This window comes from Crassostrea angulata, unplaced genomic scaffold (genome assembly GCF_025612915.1).
Source record: "Crassostrea angulata isolate pt1a10 unplaced genomic scaffold, ASM2561291v2 HiC_scaffold_248, whole genome shotgun sequence".
Classification (NCBI taxonomy): Eukaryota; Metazoa; Mollusca; class Bivalvia; order Ostreida; family Ostreidae; genus Magallana; species Magallana angulata.
Genome location: NW_026441801.1, coordinates 15,899 through 43,855, shown reverse-complemented (window position 1 = coordinate 43,855; position 27,957 = coordinate 15,899). Strand labels below are relative to the sequence as shown.

The following is a 27,957-nucleotide window of genomic DNA, read 5'->3' as shown; positions in this document are numbered from 1 at the left end:
GGAAAAAGGTTGTTTAGAGTTACCAAGTGTTTAAGTAGAAAAACTATTATTCATTATCAACAATATTGTAGATAATGATTTTTTGGTAACTGCTCGGTATTTAGCAAAAATTACAGGGAAAATTGTATCATTTTCAGAGAGTTTGGGTTCAGTGTGCATGTTTATGACAAGGAAATTTCATCTGACTATCTGTTTTAGAAGATCATGGGATATAGTTTTGAAACTGAACAAAGAATCTATTGTATAATTGAATTTTTGGAGATTGAATTGTATGAATTTACCATTTAAGAAAATTTTTCACAACTATGTTTTACCAGAAAGACTGATTTATAAAAATGCTAGCGATCGTTCGGGAGCAGGATTCTGCACGGGAAGAGTCTTAATTAGAGTTTTAATCGTTAATCAAAGTACTGAAAGTACTCATGGGAGTTGAAGTTGCATAAATATAATTTCAGTAGTATGTTTGTAGTTGTACAATGTTCATTAATGTACATTAATAACTAGAGAACATTGAGATGGTCACCATCTCAAAGAGCCCTGCTAAAATAATGGACAGTAGAATGAACAGATGTTCAAATAACTTTGTTTTGATATTGACCCATAAGTTAGAAATTTTCCAGCTGCCTAAGGACGTTTCCTTACAAAAAAAGATACCATTCAATGAAACACATAGATATAGCCGACTCTGGGGACAGAAAAGGACATTTTTTCACAAATGATTCACTTATATTGCCTAAGAAAGCATCGTAGCAATGTGTTTGTTTTTTTTAAATATATTAATTTGGCAGATCACATGGATTTAAATAAACATGTGTAGCATACTGACACACGTGCTGATACAACTCATCTCCATTTTTCAAAATGAAATTTACATCTCATGAAGTCCAATCGAGAACTTCATTTAAATTGAGATACTTTTAGAGTGCATTTGAAAAACACTGCCTTCCTCGACTCCGTTCTGGAAATATATTAGAACCTTGGTGAAAATTACCAACCACACTTTTTTCAACATCACTGCTACCACAAGCACCTTTTTGTTGTTCCTTCTCTTCATTAGAACAAGAACTCAAGGTAATATCCTTTTGGCCTATAGGTTTCAATTTTGAAAACAAAATTCCCTCATAAAAAGTTGATACACTAAACATATACTTATCAAAACGCCCTTCCCTTTTATTGATGTATGTCAGAAAAATAACCGTTCTAGTCCTATGTCCTTGATTTGCATTAAATTCCTCTCCTTTGAAATTTTATCTCCAGAATGTTCATCTCTTTGTTTGTTCCATTTATCATTGGATGGTCAACTCTACGACTTAATCTCAATAATCAATGTTAATTTTTTCATCTCCATATTTTTCAACTCTTGATTAGTTCTTTATTTATTAAAATCAACATCACATTTTTTTAGATCAACCATACTTGCATTAATTGTAAAGAGCAAACCTGAGTAAGATTTCTAGTATATAAGGGGTTTCAAATCAACTTTTTAATGATTTCACGGAAAAAAAAACCTGCCAACTCATAAAACTTTGCCTCTTACACCCTGCAGCACAATGATTTCACAGATCACTACCATGTACAGTCATAGCAAATGCTATTGCACATGTGTATAAATAAATACTACATGTACGATGATTAACACGCACCCTCATTCCCTGTAAACATATATTTAATTACTTTTCAGATTCAGTGCACTCAAGACTTAAATTATTATTTCTTTCAGATTCGCAGACTAACACAACACACTAAACATCAAACACACAAATCACGACAAAAGTCTTTTTTTAGGTTCATTTTAAAATATTCAAATAATGAATGGATTCTTATATCATAGATATAAACGTAATCAGAAGATTTTACATAGGCCTTAGGTAGCAAGGGACAGTTTCGGATAAAGTACTCGTCAATATTTTTGTAAAATTGAGAGTTGCTGTACTTGAAGGCTTCTGAGTGTTGCTAAAATTCATGAAATGATTTTTAATGATTATCATTAGTTAGAGCACAGGCACCTGAATTTTTATCAATCAGTCGCTTAATAAGTCATATATAAAAAAAATTCTACCCCTACTATATATAAATACACAAGGTGTGCAACGCCATTTTGACCCCCTCGTCGATTCAGACTTCAATTTACCACATAAATCGGATATGCCTACCGGTGTGCGTGTAGCATTGGGTTCAAATATGATATATCTCGCTATACATTTCCTCCTAAAGTTTAATTCCAACGCATTGATAATGCTATCAACTAAAATTCACGCAAACTTCGAATTTCGTCCCGAGGCTCGATAGCCATCAGCTGACGTCACAGAATTACAACTCCGCACTGAATGCATACATAAAATCGAAACCGAGATAGCAAATTCCGGAAAATTTCGCGGCATACGCCAAGATGGAGCATTTGGTGGAAAACGGACACAGTTGTCTATTAACTGGACAATGTGGAACTGGGAAGACATATATGATGAGGTATAATGTAGTTGCAACCACTATATTTAATAGTCATTGATTTCTATCAGAAAACATGACATGGTTATAGTATGTGGAAAGGGGGGGGGGGGGCTGTTTTGGGAATGTTACGCGACACCCACACTCACCTTTTGAAATATTCTAGCTTGCAACACCCCCTATAAATAATACTAAATTTTTGCAAGTTGCCACCCACTCTAATCTGCAGAGCTGACCCCCCCTCCCCATGCACCACCACCAACAACTACTACTGTACATCTACAGACCCCACTGGCTTGAGTGTTAAATTCAGTTGAAAAAATAATCAAATGGACTGGGGGGGGGGGGGTAGAGGTAACAACGCCTGATGCACAGATTATCACAAATAAATACGAACTGAGTTTGCATGCAGATCATAAAAACCTCGGGCTTTGAAGCTATATTCTCATTCCCTTCATCTTCTTTGATTTGTTGCGAGTAGGGTTCAATGCTCTCTTGCTTGTCGCAGTAAAGTAGGTAGCAGAGTTCCCTGAATTTGACCTGCTGGACACAGTCGATTGGCCAAGAATGATAGCTGTGTTAGCAGGTCCGTACTGAGACAAGGTGGGATTTGTATTCAGGCCATTCCTTATTCCTCTCTGCTGACAAAAAAAATTTTCAACTATGTCAGAGTTTATGAACCCCGGATTGATACTGTTTCCTGAGGTGAGATGCAGCTGACACAGCGCTATAAATCCTACTAGGGATGATTGTAAGTCTTCTGCAGTTTCTCTGGTCAGGAAATGTTTGCTGGCCACATAGAAAGGGGATTCTTCCACAGTTCTTTTCCAGGATTCAAAGAATTGGCTAGCTGCCTTTATCTCAGCAAGTCTTGGGTCAGTAAGGTTTGAAATGGGCCTGTTTCTATTGCAGAATATATCAATCAGCACCGATGTATGTTCGAGCAGGGCAATGGAAGAAGCCAGAAACTCGGGGTTCTTTATTGTCTGCTGGTACGCCTTCATAAGGTATAACATGTCTTTACTCAATACATCAGTGGCTAACTTGTTTCTCAGCTTGGATGCTGGAGTTAGCACAAGATGTTCCTTGGTGAGACTGCGATGTATTCTGAAACCACTCTGGCAGTTGAAGCGAAAGCATCCCTCCCAGTGGTCCCATATGATGGGTCTCTCATTCACTGTCAGATATCTTCCCGGGGCCGCCTTGTGCTCACCTTTGCTGGACTCAATGTTATTTCGCAGTTTTTTCAGGCAATGCATAATGTCTTGGATTGCACAGATCTGGTGATGTCTGTCAAAAACATCATGGAATTTCCAGTTACTCTCGGCAGGATGACCATCGAAGAGCATGCCAGTGAATGTTCGGTTGGTAGAGGCACCATCCAACATAACATAGTCTACGGTAAAACCTCTTTCACATAGCACATCAACACACTCCCAAAATGTTGTATAGAGTTGGTGAGCCGTGGCAGGGTTCGATCCAAAATATGCAACTGTCCCTTGCCACCTTCAAGACAACATGGTATTTTCATATTTCTCCTTACAGTGTAATTTTGAGTTGATTTTGTGCCATAGGTAATACATTTTGTGAAAATGGATGATTTTCTTGGCTATAGATGTCATTACATGATTTATTAGCTAAAATATTCAAGGGGAGTAACTCCCTCTTAAATGTGTAGAATGACCACCACTAGAGTAAATTGGCTTAGAGAGTAGTCATTTCCTATCCTGATGACAAATAATAGGCTTAAGTTAATTACTTAGATAAGAATAAATACTTTTAAACAGTTTTTATCAATTCAATTAAATCATTAAATTTATGAATTTGCAGCGATTTTGCTATCTGATTTTATGAAATAACATTAAGTCACCTGACTTTTATTACCCAATTTTTTTAAAACAGCATATTTTTCTTTCAAATGAACTTTATATGTAGACAAATGTAGTTATCAAAGTATACAATATGCCAAAAAACTCAAGTGTTTACTCCTTCCTATACAAAAATGGTATTTTAGATGTATTTACAGAGTTGAAAAAGCCACCCCCTCTTTCCAATGGACTCCATCACCATTACATGTAGGATATGTAAATGAACATTTGACCTTGAAATAACATCTGCTATGATAATTACTCTTGAAATGAACAAAAAAACAACATATTTTTACCCTTTTATTTTATATATGCATCAAAAATGTAGAAAAACATGTAAAATTTGAATATTTTTCATGGAATTCTCATCCGTCCCCAGGTACCCGGGTGTGTTTGAATTTTATTTTAATTAAACACACACATCACACTTGTAGGTCTTACAAATTTAGCAAAGTTAAAAGGAGACTAATAACCAGAATAAATAAGATATCCACTAAATATGATTATAGGCTTAGTTTTTCATGAAAACAAGAAATCACATGTGTGTAAGAAATGACTCAAGGAATTGCCACAAGTTTCATAATATTAGGTTAAAGTGTTCAAACTAATGATTTTTGTGAAAATTAAAAGATAGGGGAGGGAATACATGTAAAGGTATTTCTAAGTGATGTGATGCTTTTATCATGATAATATCAAGCAGATGTATGTATATTGAATAAGGTTTCTTATTTAAGGAGGTTGAACAACAATTGACCTTTAAAAGCTTTATTTATGGAGAACCCTGTGAATCTGTGTTAAATAGAGGAAAGTTGAAATTGTGGGTTCACTTAAATGGCCATATTTTTCTTAAACCTCAATGGAATTGGCAAAATGTGGTGTACTTTTTTTCAGAATAGCATAAGCTTTTTGATTTTAAGACAAGATGACTTTTCAGAGAATGTTAGTGTATGTTAAAGGTACATATAGCAAGGGACAGTTTCGGATAAAGTACCCGTCAATATTTTTGTAAAATTGAGAGTTGCTGTACTTGAAGGCTTCTGAGTGTTGCTAAAATTCATTAAATTATTTTTAATGATTATCATTAGTTAGAGAGGTGTCTCTTGTTGAAATTGATATGCAATATGTAGGCCCCTAATGTTAGGTACATGAGAATCAGAAGAAAAATGCGAAACCTGCGGCTATGACTGTTGTGCTGACTATACACAGTGAAATTGCAAGTCACAGACGGGAGGTAGAATAACACGAAAAGTAGGTGGATGGGACATTGTAAACTATACACCGGTAAGTTTCTGACATGCGATAGTGCAACATGCACGAGGTACGGAATGTCAACCCTCTGCAGGGAATTAGCTGGGGGAGGTCTAAAAAGCTGAAAAATCATGAAAAATTAGCAAAATATGAAAGGGTCAAAATCTCATAAAAACCTGTATGTAGAGAACTTTACAGGTTTTGACTAGTAATTTTCAGAAATTGGTGATTGGCCTTATAAAGAGTGAATTAAAGGTATTTGTGCTGAATGGGAACTGAGGAAATTCTAGTTACAACAGTCTGAAGACATGCATCCCTTGGCTACAATGAATTGTATAAAAAAAAAAACTGTTCCCTGCCACCTTATTCTACCCAAACTACAAAACAAAAACCCGTAAATATCGAACATCGGCTTGCCTATATACCGCTCTAATCTGACGAAATTGCTGACTTTCTCGTGAAAATACGAATTCATGCATTAAAACGTTGTTTCAGCATTAACCTTGACTTTGATACGATTTGACAAAAACCTGGGGGTTTTTTTTGGTTTGTTTTTGGTTTTTTTTTGGTTTTTTTTGGGGGGGGGGTTGCTTCTCCTATAAGCAGTTTTCTTCGATCTTCTTCGAATGTAATCAAAACTTGATGACGCTATCATGTATGAATATTTAAGTGTATGAAAAGTAAAACTAATGAATTTTTTTACCCGAAAACTTGTGAGATATTCGTATATATACAAATTGTTCTCATATACTCAAGGTATCTATTAATTAAAGGCATAAAACAAACAATGAACTATTTTTCATTACACTCTATACATTGCAAAGCTGTTTCGCACCACCTTGTCCGTCTCGTCAAGAGCACTACTTTTAAAAGCACGTTTTGTTACAAAACATTTATTTAACAAAAACGATAATTCAATTTACTCCAGATACATGTATCAGTCTAAAATTTAATACTGTAAGAATTTGAATACAAAATATTAAATTGATATTATTAACATCATCTTCATCTGTTCAATTATTTTATCACTATCGATTAACACGGATCATTTGGACGCAGAATACAAAATTGACATTATATTGAGTAGTTTGCCTTAGACAAATTATTCTTGCGCTGAGTTTGCGTGACAGCCTATGGAGGTTCATAGTAACATAGTTCAACTCCCAAAAGTGATCCTGGACAATCACAGGTGCCCCAGAAGGGGTTCAAAGTTTAACATAAAAATTTATAGGGAAAATATTTAAAAATCTTTTCGAAAACTATAATGCTACAATTTGTGAGATTATTGTCCCAGCGTCTTCAAAAGATGTAAATACTCATTAATAATAATAATAATAATAACTAGACACGATCTCGTTGCGAGCAACGAGGAGGTCTTCCGTCCGATTTTTAGAAGGTGATATGACGTATTCGACTCCAATTTTTGATAACAAAACATGATCTGGAAACAGGAGTTGAGCACTAATGCTTTCCTGTAATGTTTTTATAAGTTCTCTTAAGTTGCTTTTTTAATTACTAGCATTTCTTCCAATTGAGATAGAAAAGATTAAACTTTTTTTACCTCTGGCCCCTAAAATCCCTCGCTAGGTAGCGCAAGAAAAAATCCTTATATTGTTAGGATATATAAACGTATACCTAATTTTGCTTTCATTACCTATTACAAAAGATGACTCAGTAAATAACTATATAGATAAGAGACTTTAGGCCCATCTTGATCCCAAAATTTAGGGAGACAGTCCCTTTTTCTTAATATTAAATGAAAGGTCGTCTAATTTTAAACACATTTTGTTCAACAAGTGTTTTGAAATTCTTTATCGTTCCTGAGATATATGTGAAAGAGAGTTTTTGGGACCGATCCCTTATCTCCTTATAAGGGCCGTTTAACGACATTTTTTAAGGTTGAATATTGTTTTGTGCATCATTTTGAGCATCTTTGCTTCTATACTGCATTTCCAAGGATTTTTCCTTTCTGATATATGGGTAATTAATTTTTTCGGACATTTGACCTCTGAAAACCTCTAATTATGTACTGCATGGTAAAATCATTGCATTACTTGGATACGTAACTATAAGATAACATATCTGCTTTTATGATCTTTCAAAAATATCTCTCAGTAAAGACTTAAGAGCCCTCTGGTCCCCTACTGTGAGAGGCAAGCCCTCTTTTTTTGATATCGAATGAAAGATCAAATATCAAATGATATATGGGTGATCAAATTTTGGACGTTAGACCCATAGAAACCTAATTACGTAACACATGATAAAATCAATAGATTCCTTGGAGATATACTACGTAGCAGTTGAGATCGACTCAAAATTTGAAATTATGTTTAACGTGATTTTGAATGACAACAGTTATGAATGGAATTGGAGATCATTTTGGAGAGTAAAAAGGTATTGAAAATAATTCATGCACATGATTATGCATATGACTAATAAAGCGTCTTACACATGTAAATCTAAATGTTAAAGCTGCTTGGTCCGATTTTCATTAAAACAATTGTACGCTTTCAAACGATGGTTATGACAAGTATGTGTTCAATTTAATATACGTTGCAGTAGTTTTCCCGGTCAATTAAGCCATATTTCAATGAAAAATAATGTACATGTTGAAACTCGTTGGATCCGGATATTGTGTATTCCGGCATGCTGTATAATCCGGCGACATTATTCAGCCCCTTTACATTTTCCTAACATTTTTGTTTAAAAAGTGTTGTGCAATCCGGATCCTGTCTATTTTGTACACCGCCGCGATGAAAAAAAATCCCCGACTGCTTATAATTAGTAAGAGTTATCTCCCGTAGTCCGGCCACTTATCGATCGATCGGCCTTCTGCGAGATACTTAATTCTCAATTATCAACCAATTTTTCTGTCGTTGCTATTGATTCATCGTCGGAACCCACGGGTTTGAAAGCAGTATAACGGATAGAAAACCCGTGGGTTCTGACCATGCTATTGATTTGAACAACTGTGAATATAGATGCAAAGTAGCAACTTATTTCAGTTTATACCGTTAAGTCTTGTTATAAATAAATACGCATCTTTCCCCATAATTAGAGTTAACCCCATTTTTGTTTCAGGCCGTGATTCAGAAAACTGCGGAAGTAAGACGGCCGATATCGTTTGTCATCCCCTCAGTGTACCTCGAAACGTTATAATTTCAAATCAGGCACCAAACAATGAGGAGAAATGGAAATATTCGGCGGATCTAAATGTTAAAATATTCTCATGATAAAATTTTGTATTTATTGCAAATGTAGATTTTAATTATTATTTTTTTCTTCTACAAAATATAATCGCACTTGTATTTTGTATCCATAACTTTTAAACTCCTTTTAGCCAAATCTGTCAAATATCATGGTCGTTTCACCCTTTTGTTGCAAACCAAGCTGAAATGTTCAATCGATGCGCTGTTGAACGAAAGACTCGGCTACAGAAACTGACCGCATGAGTCGTCTAAAAATATTAATTTCAAAGATAAATAAAATTTAGAAACTTTTAGATTTCACAATATGTAATTTTTGTTACGTTACAGGAAAATTGTCATTGTCATTTCATGCACATATAATTTGCACAAAATAACTTAAATGTTATTCATGCAACCAGTTTTTGAAATTTTAGACCGCTCTTGATAGATATATTTGAGAAAGAAATTTTAGGGGTCTTCTTATCGGGGCCGTGTAACAAAATTTGAGCCATTTCCGAGAAAATGCGTGAATAAAAACCGTTAATAAAAGAAAAGAATGTCGGAAACGGAAGCTCTTAACAAGGAGACGGGTAGTGCTTTAAAATTCCTATTTACATGTATTTAACTTACCTTGTAAAATTATCATTCATAGGCATTGGATAACTGCTATTGCTTAATTGGCAAATTTGATTTGCTTATTGACTCCATAACCTACACAATTTCGCTTTTATAAAATACATATAATCATGTACTCCAATCAGGTGTTGTACTTTATAGAACGGTCTTTACGCGATCGCCGAGCGCTTCTTTTAGTAAAGAACAGTCCTAATCAGACAGAAAATACATAATAAAGCTTACAGACGTTTTATTAAAGTATATATAATTTATGTTTTAAATATTAGAGTGTGCCTGAATATGCAAAGCCCATTTGATTTGAAAATTTCCCTTATCTACTATAAGAAGTATTTTTAATCATGTGGTTGTCCTCTACTCTATCTTAAACTGTCCGAACCCAATCGAAACGTTTACTCATCGAATGTATATAAACTTTTTTAAAACTCGCATATTCTTTCAGAATTAAATTTCAATAACAAACAATAAAATCTAATTAATAAAAGAATAAAATCAGCAATTAATATATTCTTTTTTATGAATCAGACTACCAATGAAAAAAAGGTTAAACGAATAGTGTGACCCTTAGTCTTTTACGGCCTGAATTTAAAAAAAAAACTTGTTTAAAAATGGTTAGTTTAATCGTGTCCGCACCTACCGCAAGCATGTTACATTGCCTTATCTCGAACGCTTTTTAAATATATTTCAACTTTTGCTCTCTCTCTCTCTCTCTCTCTCTCTCTCTCTCTCTCTCTCTCTCTCTCTCTCTCTCTCTCTCTCTCTCTCTCTCTCTTAGCTCATAAAAAGATTCTGATATTTTGTTAGCCAAATGAATTATCACATATTACAGATACTTACGATGTGTGTGTTGGAATAATCATTTTGTGAATATCGCCTATATTTTGTTGAAGTAGGTAATGTAATGCATTAAATTCTCAGCAGCAAAATGTCAGAAATAGACACAGGTGAATGTATTTACGTTTCAACTAGTACGACTGTAAAACACTGTATTATATTCATTGATCGCATTTGTTTTTACTTTACGCACTTTGATTTAAATCAATGGTTTGATGCATCGTTAACCAATATAATTGAAAATTAAAAAAAATTAACAAAGAATGAATGAACATTCAATTGTGCGATAACGTATTTACACGAGAAGCATGTGTCCGAGACTACAGCAAATCGGCTGTCCACTAGCGCGGCATCTCCTCGGCCCGTGCTATGTAAATGTACACCCAACGTGGTGGGTTTGACATGTTTGCAGTCTGATAACTGAATTTCATTTTCCAGCAATAATACTATTTCATGACATAGACAAAATCACAAAGAACGCCTTATTTCAATGACAGTCATACTATTTATTTTTTTTTCAATTACGATACAAAAACAGCATTACTTCGTAGGAAATGGTATAATCGTTTTTCTTTTACTCTTTAATATCGTTAAAATCGGAATTCTTTGTGATTTTGCATCTACATGAATAAAGCCATGTGTGCATTACAACAAGGCGCAAATCTTGTGTATTGGATAACGGTAGACCGCTCGCTTTTAAGTCCAGCCGCGACCTATTTCCTCGGCCGCGGGCAAGGGATCGGATACGTATAATTGTTTACATATATGCAGCTCGAAATCCAGCTAGATTTTAAATGCGACTCAAATGGATTGCATAGAAGCAATTCTTTTATCCATAATGTGTTTCCCTAGAATAGAATTAAATTGTTTACACACTTTCCGCATGTAACCTGGTACACTTTATACGGTAGTATGTAAAAGTGTAATCTCTTTTATTTACTCACTTTATATGGTATACGTAGTAGGTAAAAGTGTGATATTTTTTATTTACTATAAAATCGGAGTTTTTGTGTTTGAAGCTACATAAATAAACACGTGTGTGCATTACAGGAAGACGCAAATCTTGTGTATTAGATAACGGCAGACCGCTCGCTAGTCCAATTTCCCCGGCCGCGGGCAAGGATGTTCACATACGCAGCTCCGAATCCAGCTAGATTTTAAAAGGGACTCAAAGGCATTGCAAAGAATGAGTTCTTTTATCAATAATGTGTTTCACTAGAAAACATTTAAATGTTTAAACACTTTCCGTATGTAAACTGGTGCCCTTTATGTCAGTTATACGCACAAACACCCCGTTTATTTGCCAAATAAAACACTAATACATGGTAACAAGTCTAGCTTTTTACATTCATATTACGCAATACCCGAACAAAATATTATGGTCACGACATTAATAAGATCATAATGAATAACTTTTGCAGCGACAGCCATATCGAAATATTAACCACGTTTGAGTTATAAAGCGATAACTTTTAAGAACTCTACGTCCCTAACTTGAGGGGTCAGCTCATTTTTCTTGATGTCATATGAAAGATCTTTTAAACATAAATCTTTTCTGTTCTACATGTCTTAACAAAATATTTCCGGGAAAAAAGATAAACTAAGAAAACCATGCAAAATCACAACGCTTTTTTTATCTCATTTTTTGAGCCCTACCGAACTTCCGCGCTTTTTGCGCTGAAAAATTATAAATGCCCTATTACATATCTACAATCTTTCATCTATCATTCCTGAAATTTTGAACTCAATATCTTTTTCAGTTTATGAGAACCTTCGTGGAGAAGCCGACCCTCCAAAATCGTTAAATCGTTAATATCTCAAAACTGGAAGTGACGTCATCATTAAAAAAAATTTGCAACAAGGTTCAGAGCAATATCTATCAGATCTGAAAGTTTTATGTAAATCGGCTGAGTAGTTTTTGAGAAATCGCGTACACAAAATACGTAAGAAAAAAAATAATAGGGAACTAGAGCAAAGCTCGTTGCAAAGCAACGAGTGGGTCTTCCGTTAATGTCGGAAGTAAAGCTGGAAGTTCCTGTAAGAAGCAGAGCTCTTAAACCAATAACAAGAGTAACTAAAATAAAAATATGAAAAAAATCGAATATTCCTGGTACGACTTAACAAAATACGAATGATTTTAAGTACGACTTAACAAAAACCTTTCCGATTTTAAGAACGACTGAACAAAAAAATCCGAATGTGTTCAGGTACGACTTAGCAATTTTTTTTGGTACGAGTTAATTTTACTTTGAACATTACGCTATTTTTTAAACCAAGGCCGCGGAATCAAAATTTCCGGAAAAATCAATTTTTAAACCCCGATATCTCTGTAATGCATCGTCCGATTTGAAAACGGCTTTCAGTGTTAGATTCAGCTTAATAAGCTCTACAAAACACATATTATTTTTCGATTTAATCAGAAAATTCATTTTTTAGAAAAATTTGTTTCACTTCCGGCTTCGACCGGAAGTGACAAAATACATTTTTTTGGTCAAATGCCATAAGTAAATCCGCAGATTTACAATCACAGAAAATTTCAAGTCTTTATAAACAACCGTTTACTAGAAAAGTCCTGGACAAAATCACTTTTAATTTTTTTTTAAAATGACGTAACTAGAATACGGAAGTGATTTAATGACTGAAACTGTAAAAGCTTCAAGGGACAAGAATTTAACATAATCTCTAAACATTTTTTGCAAATCGGTTGAATAGTTTTTGAGATATAAAGCAAAAAAGAAGTCAGAAGGAAAAACAAGAAGATTAATAACTAGAGCAAAGCTCGTTGCAAAGCAACGAGTGGGTCTTCCGTTAATATCGGAAGTAAAGCTGGAAGTTCCTGTATGAAGCAGAGCCCTTAAACCAATAACAAGAGTAACTAAAATAAAAAGATGAAAAAAATCGAATTATTCCTGGTACGACTTAACAAAATACGAATGATTTTACGTACGACTTAACCAAAACCTTTCTGATTTCAAGAACGACTTAACAAAAAAATCCGAATGTGTTCAAGTACGACTTAGCGATTATTTTTGGTACGAGTTAATTTTACTTTGAACATTACGCTATTTTTTAAACCAAGGATGCGGAATCAAAATTTCCGGAAAAATCAATTTTTAACCCCCGATATCTCTGTAATGCATCGTCCGATTTTCAAACGGATTTCAGATTCGTGTTCAGCATAACTAACTCTACAAACCTTGTAAACATTTTAAATTAAAACGAAAAATTCGAAAATTCGAAAATTTTAAAACACTTCCGGTTTAGACCGGAAGTGACGGAAACTAATTTCCAGTCTTATGTCCAAATAAAAACGATCATTGCTTCAACACAGAAAATTCCAAGTCTTTATCTTGAACCGTTTTTGAAAAACGCCCTGGACAAAATTACTTTTTTAAAATTTAAAAATTGACGTAACGTGAAAACGGAAGTGACGTTGTAGTTGAAAATTTTAAAACTTTGAGGCACAATAATGCTTCATAATCCCTGAAAGTTTCATGTAAATCTGTTGAAAACTTTTTGAGATATTAAGCTTTGAAAAAGTCAGAAAAATAAAGAAAAAGAAAAATAATAATAACTAGAGCAAAGCTCGTTGCAAAGCAACGAGTGGGTCTTCCGTTAATGTTGGAAGTAAAGCTGGAAGTTCCTGTAAGAAGCAGAGCTCTTAAACCAATAACAAGAGTAACTAAAATAGAAAATGAAAAAATCGAATATTCCTAGTACGACTTAACAAAATCCGAATGATTTTAAGTACGACTTAACAAAAACCTTTCCGATTTCAAGAACGACTTAACAAAAAAAAATCCGAATGTGTTCAAGTACGACTTAATTATTTTTGGTACGAGTTAATTTTACTTTGAACATTACACTATTTTTTAAACCAAGGACGCGGAATAAAAATTTCCGGAAAAATCAATTTTTAAACCCCGATATCTCTGTAATGCATCGTCCGATTTTAAAACGGCTTTCAGTGTTATATTCAGCTTAATAAGCTCTACAAATTACATATTCATTTTTGATTTGATCAGAAAATTCATTTTTTAGAAAAATTTGTTTCACTTCCGGTTTCGACCGGAAGTGACAGATTTTCATTTCGAGCCTTATTACAGAGGTAAATCGATTAAATCATAACCATTGAAAATTTCAAGCCTCTATCTTAAAGCGTTTTTGAGAAAAGTCCGGGACAAAATGACTTTTTAAAATTTTTAAAAATGACGTCACGTCAAAACGGAAGTGACGTTCTCTTTAAAACTTTAACATTTTTGAGGGACGCCAACTTGCAAAAATCTCTGAAAATTTTATCAAAATCGGTTAAAAACCTTTTGAGTTATGAAGCAAAAAAGGAGTCAGAAGAAAAGAAAAAGAATAATAATAATAACTAGAGCAAAGCTCGTTGCAAAGCAACGAGTGGGTCTTCCGTTAATGTCGGAAGTAAAGCTGGAAGTTCCTGCAAGAAGCAGAGCTCTTAAACCAATAACAATAGTAACTAAAATAAAAAGATGAAAAAATCGAATATTCCTGGTACGACTTAACAGATCCGAATGATTTTAAGTACGACTTTATTAAAACCTTTCCGATTTCAAGAACGACTTAATAAAAAAAAATCCAAATGTGTTGAAGTACGACTTAACAATTATTTTTGGTACGAGTTAATGTTACTTTGAACATTGCACTATTTTTTAAACCAAGGACGCGGAATCAAAATTTCCGGAAAAAATCAATTTTTAAACCCCGATATCTCTTTAATGCGTCGTTCGATTTTCAAACGGATTTCAGTTTCGTATTCAGCATGACAAACTTTACAAACCTAGTAAACATTTGAAATTCAAACGAAAAATTCAAAAATTCGAAAATTTAAGAACACTTCCGGTTTGGACCGGAAGTGATGGAAACTAAAGTCCAGCCTTATGTCCAAATTAAAACGATCAATGATTCAACACAGAAAATTCCAAGTCTCTATCTTGAAGCGTTTTTAAAAAACGCCCTGGACAAAATCACTTTTTTAAAATTTAAAAATTGACGTAACGTAAAAACGGAAGTGACGTTGTAGTTGAAAATTTAACATCTTTGAGGGACAGTGATGCTTCATAATCCCTGAAAGTTTCATGCAAATCCGTTGAAAACTTTTTGAGATATTAAGCTTTAAAAAAGTCAGAAAAATAAAGAAAAAGAATAATAATAATAACTAGAGCAAAGCTCGTTGCAAAGCAACGAGTGGGTCTTCCGTTAATGTCGGAAGTAAAGCTGGAAGTTCCTGTAAGAAACAGAGCTCTTAAACCATTAACAAGAGTAACTAAAATAAAAAGATGAAAAAATCGAATATTCCTGGTACGACTTAACAAAATACGAATGATTTTAGGTACGACTTAACAAAAACCTTTTCGATTTTAAGAACGACTTAACAAAAAAAATCCGAATGTGTTCAAGTACGACTTACCAATTATTTTTGGTACGAGTTAACTTTACTTTGAACATTACGCTATTTCTTAAACCAAGGACGCGGAATCAAAGTTTCCGGAAAAATCAATTTTTAAACTCCGATAGCTCTGTAATGCATCGTCCGATTTTCAAACGGATTTCAGTTTCGTATTCAGCATTACCAACTCTACAAACTTCGTAAACATTTGAAATTGAAACGAAAAATTCGAAAAATCGAAAATTTTAAAACACTTCCGGTTTGGACCGGAAGTGACGGAAACTAAAATCCAGCCTTATGTCCAAATAAAAACGATCAATGCTTCAACACAGAAAATTCCAAGTCTGTATCTTAAAGCGTTTTTGAAAAACGCCCTGGACAAAATCACTTTTTTAAAATTTACAAATTGACGTAACGTAAAAAGGAACGTGACGTTGTAGTTGTAAATTTAACATCTTTGGAGCACAATAATGCTACATCTTCCCTGAAAGTTTCATGTAAATACGTTGAAAACTTTTTGAGATATTAAGCTTTGAAAAAGTCAGAAAAATAAAGAAAAAGAAAAAAAATAATAATAACTAGAGCAAAGCTCGTTGCAAAGCAACGAGTGGGTCTTCCGTTAATGTCGGAAGTAAAGCTGGGAGTTCCTGTAGGAAGCAGAGCTCTTAAACCAATAACAAGAGTAACTTAAATAAAAAGATGAAAAAATCGAATTATTCCTGGTACGACTTAACAAAATCCGAATGATTTTTAGTACGACTTAACAAAAACCTTTCTAATTTCAAGAACGACTTAACAAAAAAATCCGAATGTGTCCAAGTACGACTTAACAATTATTTTTGGTACGAGTTAATATTACTTTGAACATTACGCTATTTTTTAAACCAAGGACGCGGAATCAAAATTTCCGGAAAAATCAATTTTTAAACCCCGATATCTCTGTAATGCATCGTCTGATTTTCAAACGGATTTCAGTTTCGTATTCAGCATGACCAACTTTACAAACCTCGTAAACATTTGAAATTCAAATGAAAAATTCGAAAATTCAAAATTTTTAAAACACTTCCGGTTTGGACCGGAAGTAACGGAAACTGAATTCCAGCCTTATGTCCAAATAAAAACGATCAATGCTTTAACACAGAAAATTTCAGGTCTCTATCTTCAAGCGTTTTTGAAAAACGCCCTGGACAAAATCACTTTTTTAAAATTTAAAAATTGACGTAACGTAAAAACGGAAGTGAAGTTGTAATTCAAAATTTTACATCTTGAAGGGACAGTGACGTTCCATAATCCCTGAAAGTTTCATGTAAATCCGTTGAAAACTTTTTGAGATATTAAGCTTTAAAAAAGTCAGAAAAATAAAGAAAAAGAATAATAATAATAATAATAATAAAAAGAAACAATAGAATAACAAGAGGGTCTTCCGTTGGAAACGGAAGACCCTAACTAGACACGATCTCGTTGCGAGCAACGAGGAGGTCTTCCGTCTGATTTTAGAAATTGAGATTTATGTTCGATCTTGATTTTGCTATTTAACAGATATACATGATCTAAAACAGGAAAAGAGGATCTTCATTTTAAGTTATACTATTTTGTTTCAGGTGTAAGAGTTTTGTTCAACAAGTGTTTAGAAATTCGTCACCGTTCTTGAGATATCTCAGAAAGAATATTTTAGGGGCCGGACCTTATCTCCTTATTGGGGCCGCTGAACAAAAACTGTAAGGTTGCATGTTATTAGGTACATTATTTTGAGCATCTATTCTTTTATACTGCATTTCAAAATATTTTTTCTTTTTGAGATATAGGTTATCACATTTTTGGACTTTTGACCCCTAAAATCCTTAATTACGTAACACATGAGAAAAATCATAATAAGGTAATCTACATAACTGTTAGATAAACATATTTGCTTCTATAATCTATTACGAAATACCCCTCGGTAAAGAACTATAGGAAAAAGACTTTAGAGCCCTCTAGGTCCCTACCGTTAGGGGCCAGCCCCTTTTTCTTGGTATCAGATGAAAGGTCATTTGATTATAAAGACATTTTGTTCAACAAGTGTTCAGAAATTCGTCACCATTCTTGAGATATCTCAGAAAGAGTGTTTTAGGGGCCGGTCCCTTATCTCCTTATTGGGGCCGCTGAACCAAATTTTTTAGGTTGCATGTTGTTAAGTACATCATTTTGAGCATCTTTTCTTTTATACTGCATTTCAAAATATTTTTCCGTTTTAAGATATAGGTGGTCAAAGTTTTGGACTTCTGACCCCTAAAAATCCCTAATTACGTAACATATGAGAAAATCGTTATACTGCTTGGCTTCATAACTGTAAGATAAACATATTTGCTTCTATAATTTATTACAAAATATCCCTCAGTAAAGAACTATAGTAAAAAGACTTTAGAGCACTCTAGGTCCCTAATATTAGGGGCCAGCCCCTTTTTCTTGGTATCAAATGAAAGGTCATTTAATTATAAAGACAGTTTGTTCAACAAGTGTTCAGAAATTCGTTACCATTCTTGAGATATCTCAGAAAGAATGTTTTAGGGGCCGGTCCCTTATCTCCTTATTGGGGCCGCTGAACCAAATTTTTTAGGTTGCATGGTGTTAAGTACATCATTTTGAGCATCTTTTCTTTTATACTGCATTTCAAAATATTTTTCCGTTTTGAGATATAGGTGGTCAAAGTTTTGGACTTCTGACCCCTAAAAATCCCTAATTACGTAACATATGAGAAAATCGTTATACTGCTTGGCTTCATATCTGTGAGATAAACATATTTGCTTCTATAATTTATTATAAAAAATTCCTCGGTAAAGAGTTATGGGTAAAAGACTTTAGATCCCTCTAGGTCCCTTATTTGAGGGGCCAGCCCCTTTTTCTTGATATCAGCAGAAAGATCTTGTAAATATAAACTTTTTTTACATTACATGTTATAACAAAATATTTTCCAGAAAAGAGATAAGAAGAGAAAAGCACAAAAATTCACGACGCTTTTTTAATGTCAATTTTCGAGCCATAGCGAGCTTTGGCGCCAGTAGTGATAAACATACAAAACAACAATCATGCAAAACTTCAATCTTTCCTTGACCAACCGTAGAAATTTGAGCTTAATATCTCTTATAGTTTAGGAGAACAACAGAAGACAAAATACCCATATAAAAATTAGAAAAATCTCAATATCTCAAAAACGGATGTGACGTCATCAATACAAAAAATTTCCAATCAAGTTCAGACCACTATCTATCACATCCTAAAATTTGATTGAGATCGGCCGAGCCGTTTCTGAGAAATCGCGTGCACAAATAAAAGGAAGAAAAAAAATAATAATAACTAGAGCAAAGCTCGTTGCAAAGCAACGAGTGGGTCTTCCGTTAATGTCGGAAGTAAAGCTGGAAGTTCCTGTAAGAAGCAGAGCTCTTAAACCTACAACAAGAGTAACTTAAATAAAAAGATGAAAAAAATCGAATTATTTCTGGTACGACTTAACAAAATACGAATGATTTTAAGTACGACTTAACAAAAACCTCTCCGATTTCAAGAACGACTTAACAAAAAAAATCCGAATGTGTTCAAGTACGACTTAACAATTATTTTTGGTACGAGTTAATTTTACTTTGAACATTACGCTATTTTTTAAACCAAGGAAGCGGAATCAAAATTTCCGGAAAAATCAATTTTTAAACCCCGATTTCTCTGTTATGCATTGTCCGATTAAAAAACGGCTTTCAGTGTTAGATTCTGCTTAATAAGCTCTACAAAACACATATTCATTTTTGATTTGATCAGAAAATTCATTTTTTCGAAAAATTTGTTTCACTTCCAGTTTTGACCGGAAGTGACAGATTTTCATTTCGAGCCTTATTACAGAGGTAAATCGACCAAATCATAACCATTGAAAATTTCAAGCATCTATCTTAAAGCGTTTTTGAGAAAAGTCCGGGACAAAATGACTTTTTGAAATTTTTAAAAATGACGTCACGTCAAAACGGAGGTGACGTTCTCTTTAAAACTTAAACATTTTTTAAGGGACGCCAACTTGCAAAAATCTCTGAAAATTTCATCAAAATCGGTTTAAAACCTTTTGAGTTATGAAGCAAAAAAGGAGTCAGAAGAAAAGAAAAAGAATAATAACTGGAGCAAAGCTCGTTGCAAAGCAACGAGTGGGTCTTCCGTTAATGTCGGAAGTAAATCTGGAAGTTCCTGTAAGAAGCAGAGCTCTTAAACCAATAACAAGAATAACTAAAATAAAAAGATGAAAAAATCGAATTATTCCTGGTACGACTTAACAAAATCCGGATAATTTTAAGTACGACTTAACAAAAACCTTTCCGATTTCAAGAACGACTTAACAAAAAAAAATCCGAATGTGTTCAAGTACGACTTAACAATTATTTTTGGTACGAGTTAATTTTACTTTTAACATTATGCTATTTTTTAAATCAAGGACGCGGAATCAAAATTTCCGGAAAAATCAATTTTTAAACCCCGATATCTTTTTAATGCATTGTCCGATTCAAAAACGGCTTTCAGTGTTAGATTCAGCTTAATAAGCTCTACAAAACACATATTCTTTTTTGATTTGATCAGAAAATTCATTTTTTCGAAAAATTTATTTCACTTCCGGTTTTGACCGGAAATGACAGATTTTAATTTCGAGCCTTATTACAGAGGTAAATCGACCAAATCATAACCATTGAAAATTTCAAGCCTCTATCTTAAAGCGTTTTTGAGAAACGCCGCGGACAAAATGACTTTTTGAAAATTTTAAAAATGACGTCACGTTAAAACAGAAGTGACGTTTTCAACGAAACTTCATTAACTTTGAGGTATTATATTTGCACATAATCTTTGAAAGTTTCATAAAAATCGGTTGTAAACTTTTTGAGTTATAAAGCCGAAAAGGAGTCAGAAAAAAAAATAAAAAGAATAATAATAACTAGAGCAAAGCTCGTTGCAAAGCAACGAGTGGGTCTTCCGTTAATGTCGAAAGTAAAGGTGGAAGTTCCGGTAAGAAGCAGAGCTCTTAAACCAACAACAAGAGTAACTAAAATAAAAAGATGAAAAAATCGAATTATTCCTGGTACGACTTAACAAAATCCGAATAATTTTAAGTACAACTTAACAAAAATCTTTCCAATTTCAAGAACGACTTAACAAAAAAAATCCGAATGTGTTACAGTACGACTTAACAATTATTTTTCGTACGAATTAATTTTACTTTGATTAGTACGCTATTTTTTAAACCAAGGACGCGGAATCGAAATTTCCGGAAAAATCAATTTTTAAACCCCAATATCTCTGTAATGCATCGTCTGATTTTAAAACGGCTTTCAGTGTTAGACTCAGCTTAATAAGCTCTACAAGACACATATCCATTTTTGATTTGATCAGAAAATTCATTTTTTCGAAAAATTTGTTTCACTTCCAGTTTCGACCGGAAGTGACAGATTTTTATATCGAGCCTTATTACAAAGGTAAATCGACCAAATCATAGCCATTGAAAATTTCAAGCCTCTATCTTAAAGCGTTTTTTAGAAACGCCGCGGACAAAATGACTTTTTGAAAATTTTAAAAATGACGTTACGTCAAAACGGAAGTGACGTTGTAAAGAAAACTTTAACATCTTTGAGGGATAATAGTTACACATTATCTCTGAAAATTTCATTAAAATCGGTTGGAAACTTTTTGAGTTATAAAGCCGAGAAGGAATCAGAAAAAAAAAGAAAAAGTATAATAATAACTAGAGCAAAGCTCGTTGCAAAGCAACGAGTGGGTCTTCCGTTAATGTCGGAAGTAAAGCTGGAAGTTCCTGTAAGAAGCAGAGCTCTTAAACCAATAACAAGAGTAACCAAAATGAAAAGATAAAAAAATCGAATTATTCCTGGTACGACTTAACAAAATACGAATGATTTTAAGTACGACTTAACAAACACCTTTCCGATTTCAAGAACAACTTTACAAAAAAAATCCGAATTGTTCAAGTACGACTTAACAATTATTTTTGGTACGAGTTAATATTACTTTGAACATTACGCTATTTTTTAAACCAAGGACGCGGAATCAAAATTTCCGGAAAAATCAATTTTTAAACCCCGATATCTCTGTAATGCATCGTCCGATTTTAAAACGGCTTTCAGTGTTTGATTCAGCTAATTAAGCTCTACAAAACACATATTCATTTTTCATTGGTTCAGAAAATTCATTTTTTCGAAAAATTTGTTTCACTTCCGGTTTCGACCGGAAGTGACAGATTTTCATTTCCAGCCTTATTACAGAGGTAAATCGACCAAATCGTCACCATTGAAATTTTCAAGCCTCTTTCTTAAAGCGTTTTTGAGAAAAGTCCGGGACAAAATGACTTTTTGAAATTTTTAAAAATGACGTCACGTCAAAACGGAGGTGACGTTCTTTCTAAAACTTTAACATTTTTGAGGGACTCCAACTTGCAAACATCTCTGAAAATTTCATCAAAATCGGTTAAAAACTTTTTGAGTTATGAAGCAAAAAAGGAGTCAGAAGAAAAGAAAAAGAATAATAACTAGAGCAAAGCTCGTTGCAAAGCAACGAGTGGATCTTCCGTTAATGTCGGAAGTAAAGCTGGAAGTTCCTGTAAGAAGCAGAGCTCTTGAACCAATAACAAGAGTAACTAAAATAAAAAGATGAAAAAATCGAATTATCCCTGGTACGACTTAACAAAATCCGAATGATTTTAAGTACGAATTAACAAAAACCTTCCTGATTTCAAGAACGACTTAACAAAAAAAATCCGAATGTGTTCAAGTACGACTTAACAATTATTGTTGGTACGAGTTAACTTTACTTTGAACATTACGCTATTTTTTAAACCAAGGACGCGGAAACAAAATTTCCGGAAAAATCAATTTTTAAACCCCGATATCTCTTTAATGCATTGTCCGATTTTAAAACGGATTTCAGTGTTAGATTCAGCTTGATAAGCTTTATAAAACATATATTCATTTTTGATTTGATCAGAAAATTCATTTTTTCGAAAAATTTGTTTCACTTCCGGTTTCGACCGGAAGCGACAGATTTTTATTTCCAGCCTTATTGCACATGTAAATTGCCAAATTCATAACCACAGAAAATTTCAAGACTCTATCTAAGAGCGTTTTTGAGAAATGTCGCGGACAAAATGACTTTTTTAAAGTTTAAAAATGACGTAACGTCAAAACGGAGGTGACGTTGTTATGGAAACTTTAACATCTTTGAGGCATTATAATTGCACATAATCCCTGAAAGTTTCCTTTAAATAAGGTGCAAACTTTTTGAGTTATGAAGCCGAAAAGGAGTCAGAAAAAAAAGAAAAAGAAAAAAAATAATAATAACTAGAGCAAAGCTCGTTGCAAAGCAACGAGTGGGTCTTCCGTTAATGTCGGAAGTAAAGCTGGAAGTTCCTGTAAGAAGCAGAGCTCTTAAACCAATAACAAGAGTAACTAAAATGAAAAGATAAAAAAATCGAATTATTCCTGGTACGACTTAACAAAATACGAATGATTTTAAGTACGACTTAACAAACACCTTTCCGATTTCAAGAACAACTTAACAAAAAAAATCCGAATTGTTCAAGTACGACTTAACAATTATTTTTGGTACGAGTTAATATTACTTTGAACATTACGCTACTTTTTAAACCAAGGACGCGGAATCAAAATTTCCGGAAAAATCAATTTTTAAACCCCGATATCTCTGTAATGCATCGTCCGATTTTAAAACAGCTTTCAGTGTTTGATTCAGCTAATTAAGCTCTACAAAACACATATTCATTTTTCATTTGATCAGAAAATTCATTTTTTCGAAAAATTTGTTTCACTTCCGGTTTCGACCGGAAGTGACAGATTTTCATTTCCAGCCTTATTACAGAGGTAAATCGACCAAATCATCACCATTGAAATTTTCAAGCCTCTTTCTTAAAGCGTTTTTGAGAAAAGTCCGGGACAAAATGACTTTTTGAAATTTTTAAAAATGACGTCACGTCAAAACAGAGGTGACGTTCTTTATAAAACTTTAACATTTTTGAGGGACGCCAACTTGCAAACATCTCTGAAAATTTCATCAAAATCGGTTAAAAACTTTTTGAGTTATGAAGCAAAATAGGAGTCAGAAGAAAAGAAAAAGAATAATAATAATAATAAAAAGAAACAATAGAATAACAAGAGGGTCTTCCGTTGGAAACGGAAGACCCTAAAAAGAAACCGAAGAATAACAAGAGGGTCTTCCGTTGAAAACGGAAGACCCTAATAATAATAAAAAGAAACAATAGAATAACAAGAGGGTCTTCCGTTGGAAACGGAAGACCCTAACTAGATTCGATCTCGTTGCGAGCAACGAGTGGGTCTTCCGTCCAATTTTTGAATAGATAAGATTAAACTTATCAATTCAAAGATAAAATCGTAGATCTAAGCGAAAAAAAGAGAAAAAAATTTTGCGGCACTCGAGGCTTGAACCCGGGTCGCCTGGGCCATGTCCACGACTATAACGACTGAGCTACTCGGACTCCGCTTCAGAACTTTGACGCTTAATTTCTCGAGAATGCCTTAATCGATTTCAAAACTAATTACATATTCTTAATCAGTAAAAGGGTCACTATAAGGTGTAAAAATTTCAAAGAAAAATATTAAAAAATAAAAAAGTCGAAAAATTAAATTTTTCAAATTTCCTTCCGGTCACGACCGGAAGTGACAGCGGACATTCTCTATACCGAGGTGCACCAGGAAATCGATAGATCTATCATCTCTGAAATTCTCAGCTCTCTATCTTTGCTCGTTTTTGAAAAATCTGAGCGACAAAATTGACTTTTTAAAATCGTAAACGGACGATAACTTCCGACCGGAAGTGAATTTTCAAAATCTGTTTCAGCGGTATAAATTTCAGATAACGAGGCTTTAGTCCTGAAAATTTGAGAGAAATCGATCGTCCCATCTCTGAGAAATCGCCTGCACAAAATTTGTAAGACAAAAAAAGAATAATAATAATAATAATAATAATAACTAGACACGATCTCGTTGCGAGCAACGAGGAGGTCTTCCGTTCGATTTTTAGAATGAAATATGACATCATCGAGTTTGATTTTCGACAGCAAACATGTTATGGAAAAGGAGTGAAGTACTAATGCTTTATTGTATTGTTTTTGTATAAGTTCTCTTGCTTTTTTAACCTAATCTAGCTTTAATATCCTTTCACAAAATGGCTTTCATTATAGGGCTATAGATAAAAGATTTTAGAGCTCTTTGATCCCCTAATTTAAGGGGCAAGTCCCTTTTTCTTGGATTCAAATGAAAGGACATTTAATTCTGAACACATTTTGTCAGCAAGTGTTTAGAAAATTTTTGGCCCCTAAAAACCCTTAATTACGTAACACATGATAAAATCATTACATTGCTTGAATATATAACTATAAGATAAACACATTTGCTTCTATAACATTTCACAAAATATTTCTCAGTAAAGGGCTACAGATTAACGATTTTAGAGCCCTTTGGTCCCCTTTTATTAGGGCCCAGCCCCTTTTTCTTGATATGGAATGAAAGGTCATTAAATTCTAAACAAATTTTGTTCAACACATGTTTAGTAATTCGTTACCGTTTTGGAGATAGATGAGAAAGAAGGTTTTAGGGGCCGGTCCCTTATCTCCTTTTAGGGGCCGGTCAACAAAATTTTGACGGTTGCAATTTGTTGAGAACATCATTTTGAACAACTTTTCTTTTATACTGCATAACAAAATATTTTTCCTTTCTGAGATAAGGGTCATCAAATTTTTTGACTTTTGGCCCCTAAAAACCCTTAATTACGTAACACATGATAAAATCATTACATTGCTTGAATACAGAACTATAAGATCAACACATTTGCTTCTATAATATTTCACAAAATATCTCTCAGTAAAGGGCTACAGATTAAAGATTTTAGAGCCCTTTGGTCCCCTAATTTGAAGGGCCAGCCCCTTTTTCTTGATATCAAATAAAAGGTCATTTAATTCTAAACAAATTTTGTTCAACAAGTGTTTAGAATTTCGTTACCGTTTTGGAGATATATGATAAAGAAGGTTTTAGGGGCCGGTCCCTTATCTTCTTTTAGGGGCCGTTCAACGAAATTTTGACGGTTGCAATTTGTTGAGAACATCATTTTGAACAACTTTTCTTCTGTACTGCATTACAAAATATTTTTCCTTTTTGAGATATGGGTGATCGAAATTTTGGACTTTTGGCCCCTAAAAACCTTTAATTACGTAACAAATGATAAAATCATTACATTGCTTGAATACAGAACTATAAGATCAACACATTTGCTTCTATAATATTTCACAAAATATCTCTCAGTAAAGGGCTACAGATTAAAGATTTTAGAGCCCTTTGGTCCCCTAATTTGAGGGGCCAGCCCCTTTTTCTTGATATCAAATAAAAGGTCATTTAATTCTACACAAATTTTAATCAACAAGTATTTAGAAATTCGTTACCGTTTTGGAGATATATGAGAAAGAAGGTTTTAGGGGCCGGTCCCTTATCTCCTTTTAGGGGCCGTTTAACGAAATTTTGACGGTTGCATTTCGTTAGGAACATAATTTTGAACAACTTTTCTTCTGTACTGCATTACAAAATATTTTTCCTTTGTGAGACATGGGTGATCGAAATATAGGACTTTTGGCCCCTAAAAACCCCTAATTACGTAACATATGAGAAAATCCTTATACTGCTTGGCTTCATAACTGTATAATAAACATATTTGCTTCTATAATTTATTACAAAATATCCCTCGGTAAAGAGTTATGGTTAAAAGACTTTAGAGCCCTCTAGGTCCCTTATTGGAGGGGCCAGCCCCTTTTTCTTGATATCAGCTGAAAGGTCTTGTAAATATAAACTTTTTTTACATTACATCTTTTAACAAAATATTTTCCAGAAAAGAGATAAAGAGAGAAAAGCACAAAAATTCACGACGCTTTTTTAATGTCAATTTTCGAGCCGTAGCGAGCTTTGGCGCCAGTAGTGCTAAACATACAAAACAACAATCATGCAAAACTTCAATCTTTCCTTTACCTACCGTAGAAATTTGAGCTTAATATCTCTTATAGTTTAGGAGAACAACAGAAGACAAAATACCCATATAAAAATTAGAAAAATCTCAATATCTCAAAAACGGATGTGACGTCATCAACACAAATTTTTTTTAATCAGGTTCAGACCAATATCTATCATATCTGAAACTTTCATGAAGATCGGCAGAGCCGTTTCTGAGAAATCGCGTGCACAAAAATAGGAAGAAAAAAAATAATAATAATAAGAATAGGGAAAAAGAAACAAAGCAATAACAATAAGGTCTTCCGTTGGAAACGGAAGACCTTAATAAGAAAAGTGAAAAAGAAACCGAAGAATAATAGAAGGGTCTTCCGCTGAAGACGGAAGACCCTAATAATAAAAGGAAACAATAGAATAACAAGAGGGTCTTCCGTTGGAAACGGAAGACCCTAATAAAAAGAAACCGAAGAATAACAAGAGGGTCTTCCGTTGAAAACGGAAGACCCTAATGAAAAAGAAACAATAGAATAACAAGAGGGTCTTCCGTTGAAAACGGAAGACCCTAATAATAAAAAAAAACAATAGAATAACAAGAGGGTCTTCCGTTGAAAACGGAAGACCCTAAAAAGAAACCGAACGAAAACAATAAGGTCTTCCGTTGGAAAACGGAAGACCTTAATTGGAAAACGGAAGACCTTAATAATAATAATAATAAACTAGACACGATCTCGTTGCGAGCAACAAATGGGTCTTCCGTCCGATTTTTTAATAGATTAGATCAACTTATTGATTCAAAGATAAAATCGTAGACCTAAGCGAAAAATATTAAAAAAAAAAATTGCGGCACTCGGGGCTTGAACCCGGGTCGCCTGGGCCATGTCCACGACTCTATCGACTGAGCTACTCAGACTCTCGCTTCAGAACTTTGACGCTTAGTTTCTCGAGAATGCTTTAATCGATTTTAAAACAAATTACATATTCTGAATCTGTGAAAGGGTCACTATCAACCCTACAGAAAAATATCAAAAAAGGAAAAAGTTGAAAAAATCGATTTTTTGTCTTTCCTTCCGGTGACGACCGGAAGTGACGGACGTTAACCATTTAACCTAAGGGCATCCTTCCAAAGATAGATCTATCATCGCTGAAAATTTCAAGTTTTTATCTTCAACCATTATTTAAATATTCGCTGGACAAAATGAACTTTTAAAAAAAGTAAACTTAACGACGTTGACGAACGGATGTGATGTCATATTCGAAAAGATACGTATGCATAGCTATAGTTACTGTCTTCTATC

At 33.8% G+C, this 27,957-nt stretch overlaps 1 protein-coding gene across 2 annotated transcripts in view; it reads right to left on the bottom strand.

Moving 5' to 3' along the window:
* Window positions 1–27,957, bottom strand: part of LOC128169886 (phenylalanine-4-hydroxylase-like) — a 103,829-nt gene that overhangs the window by 67,080 nt on the left and 8,792 nt on the right. The window lies entirely within an intron of this gene.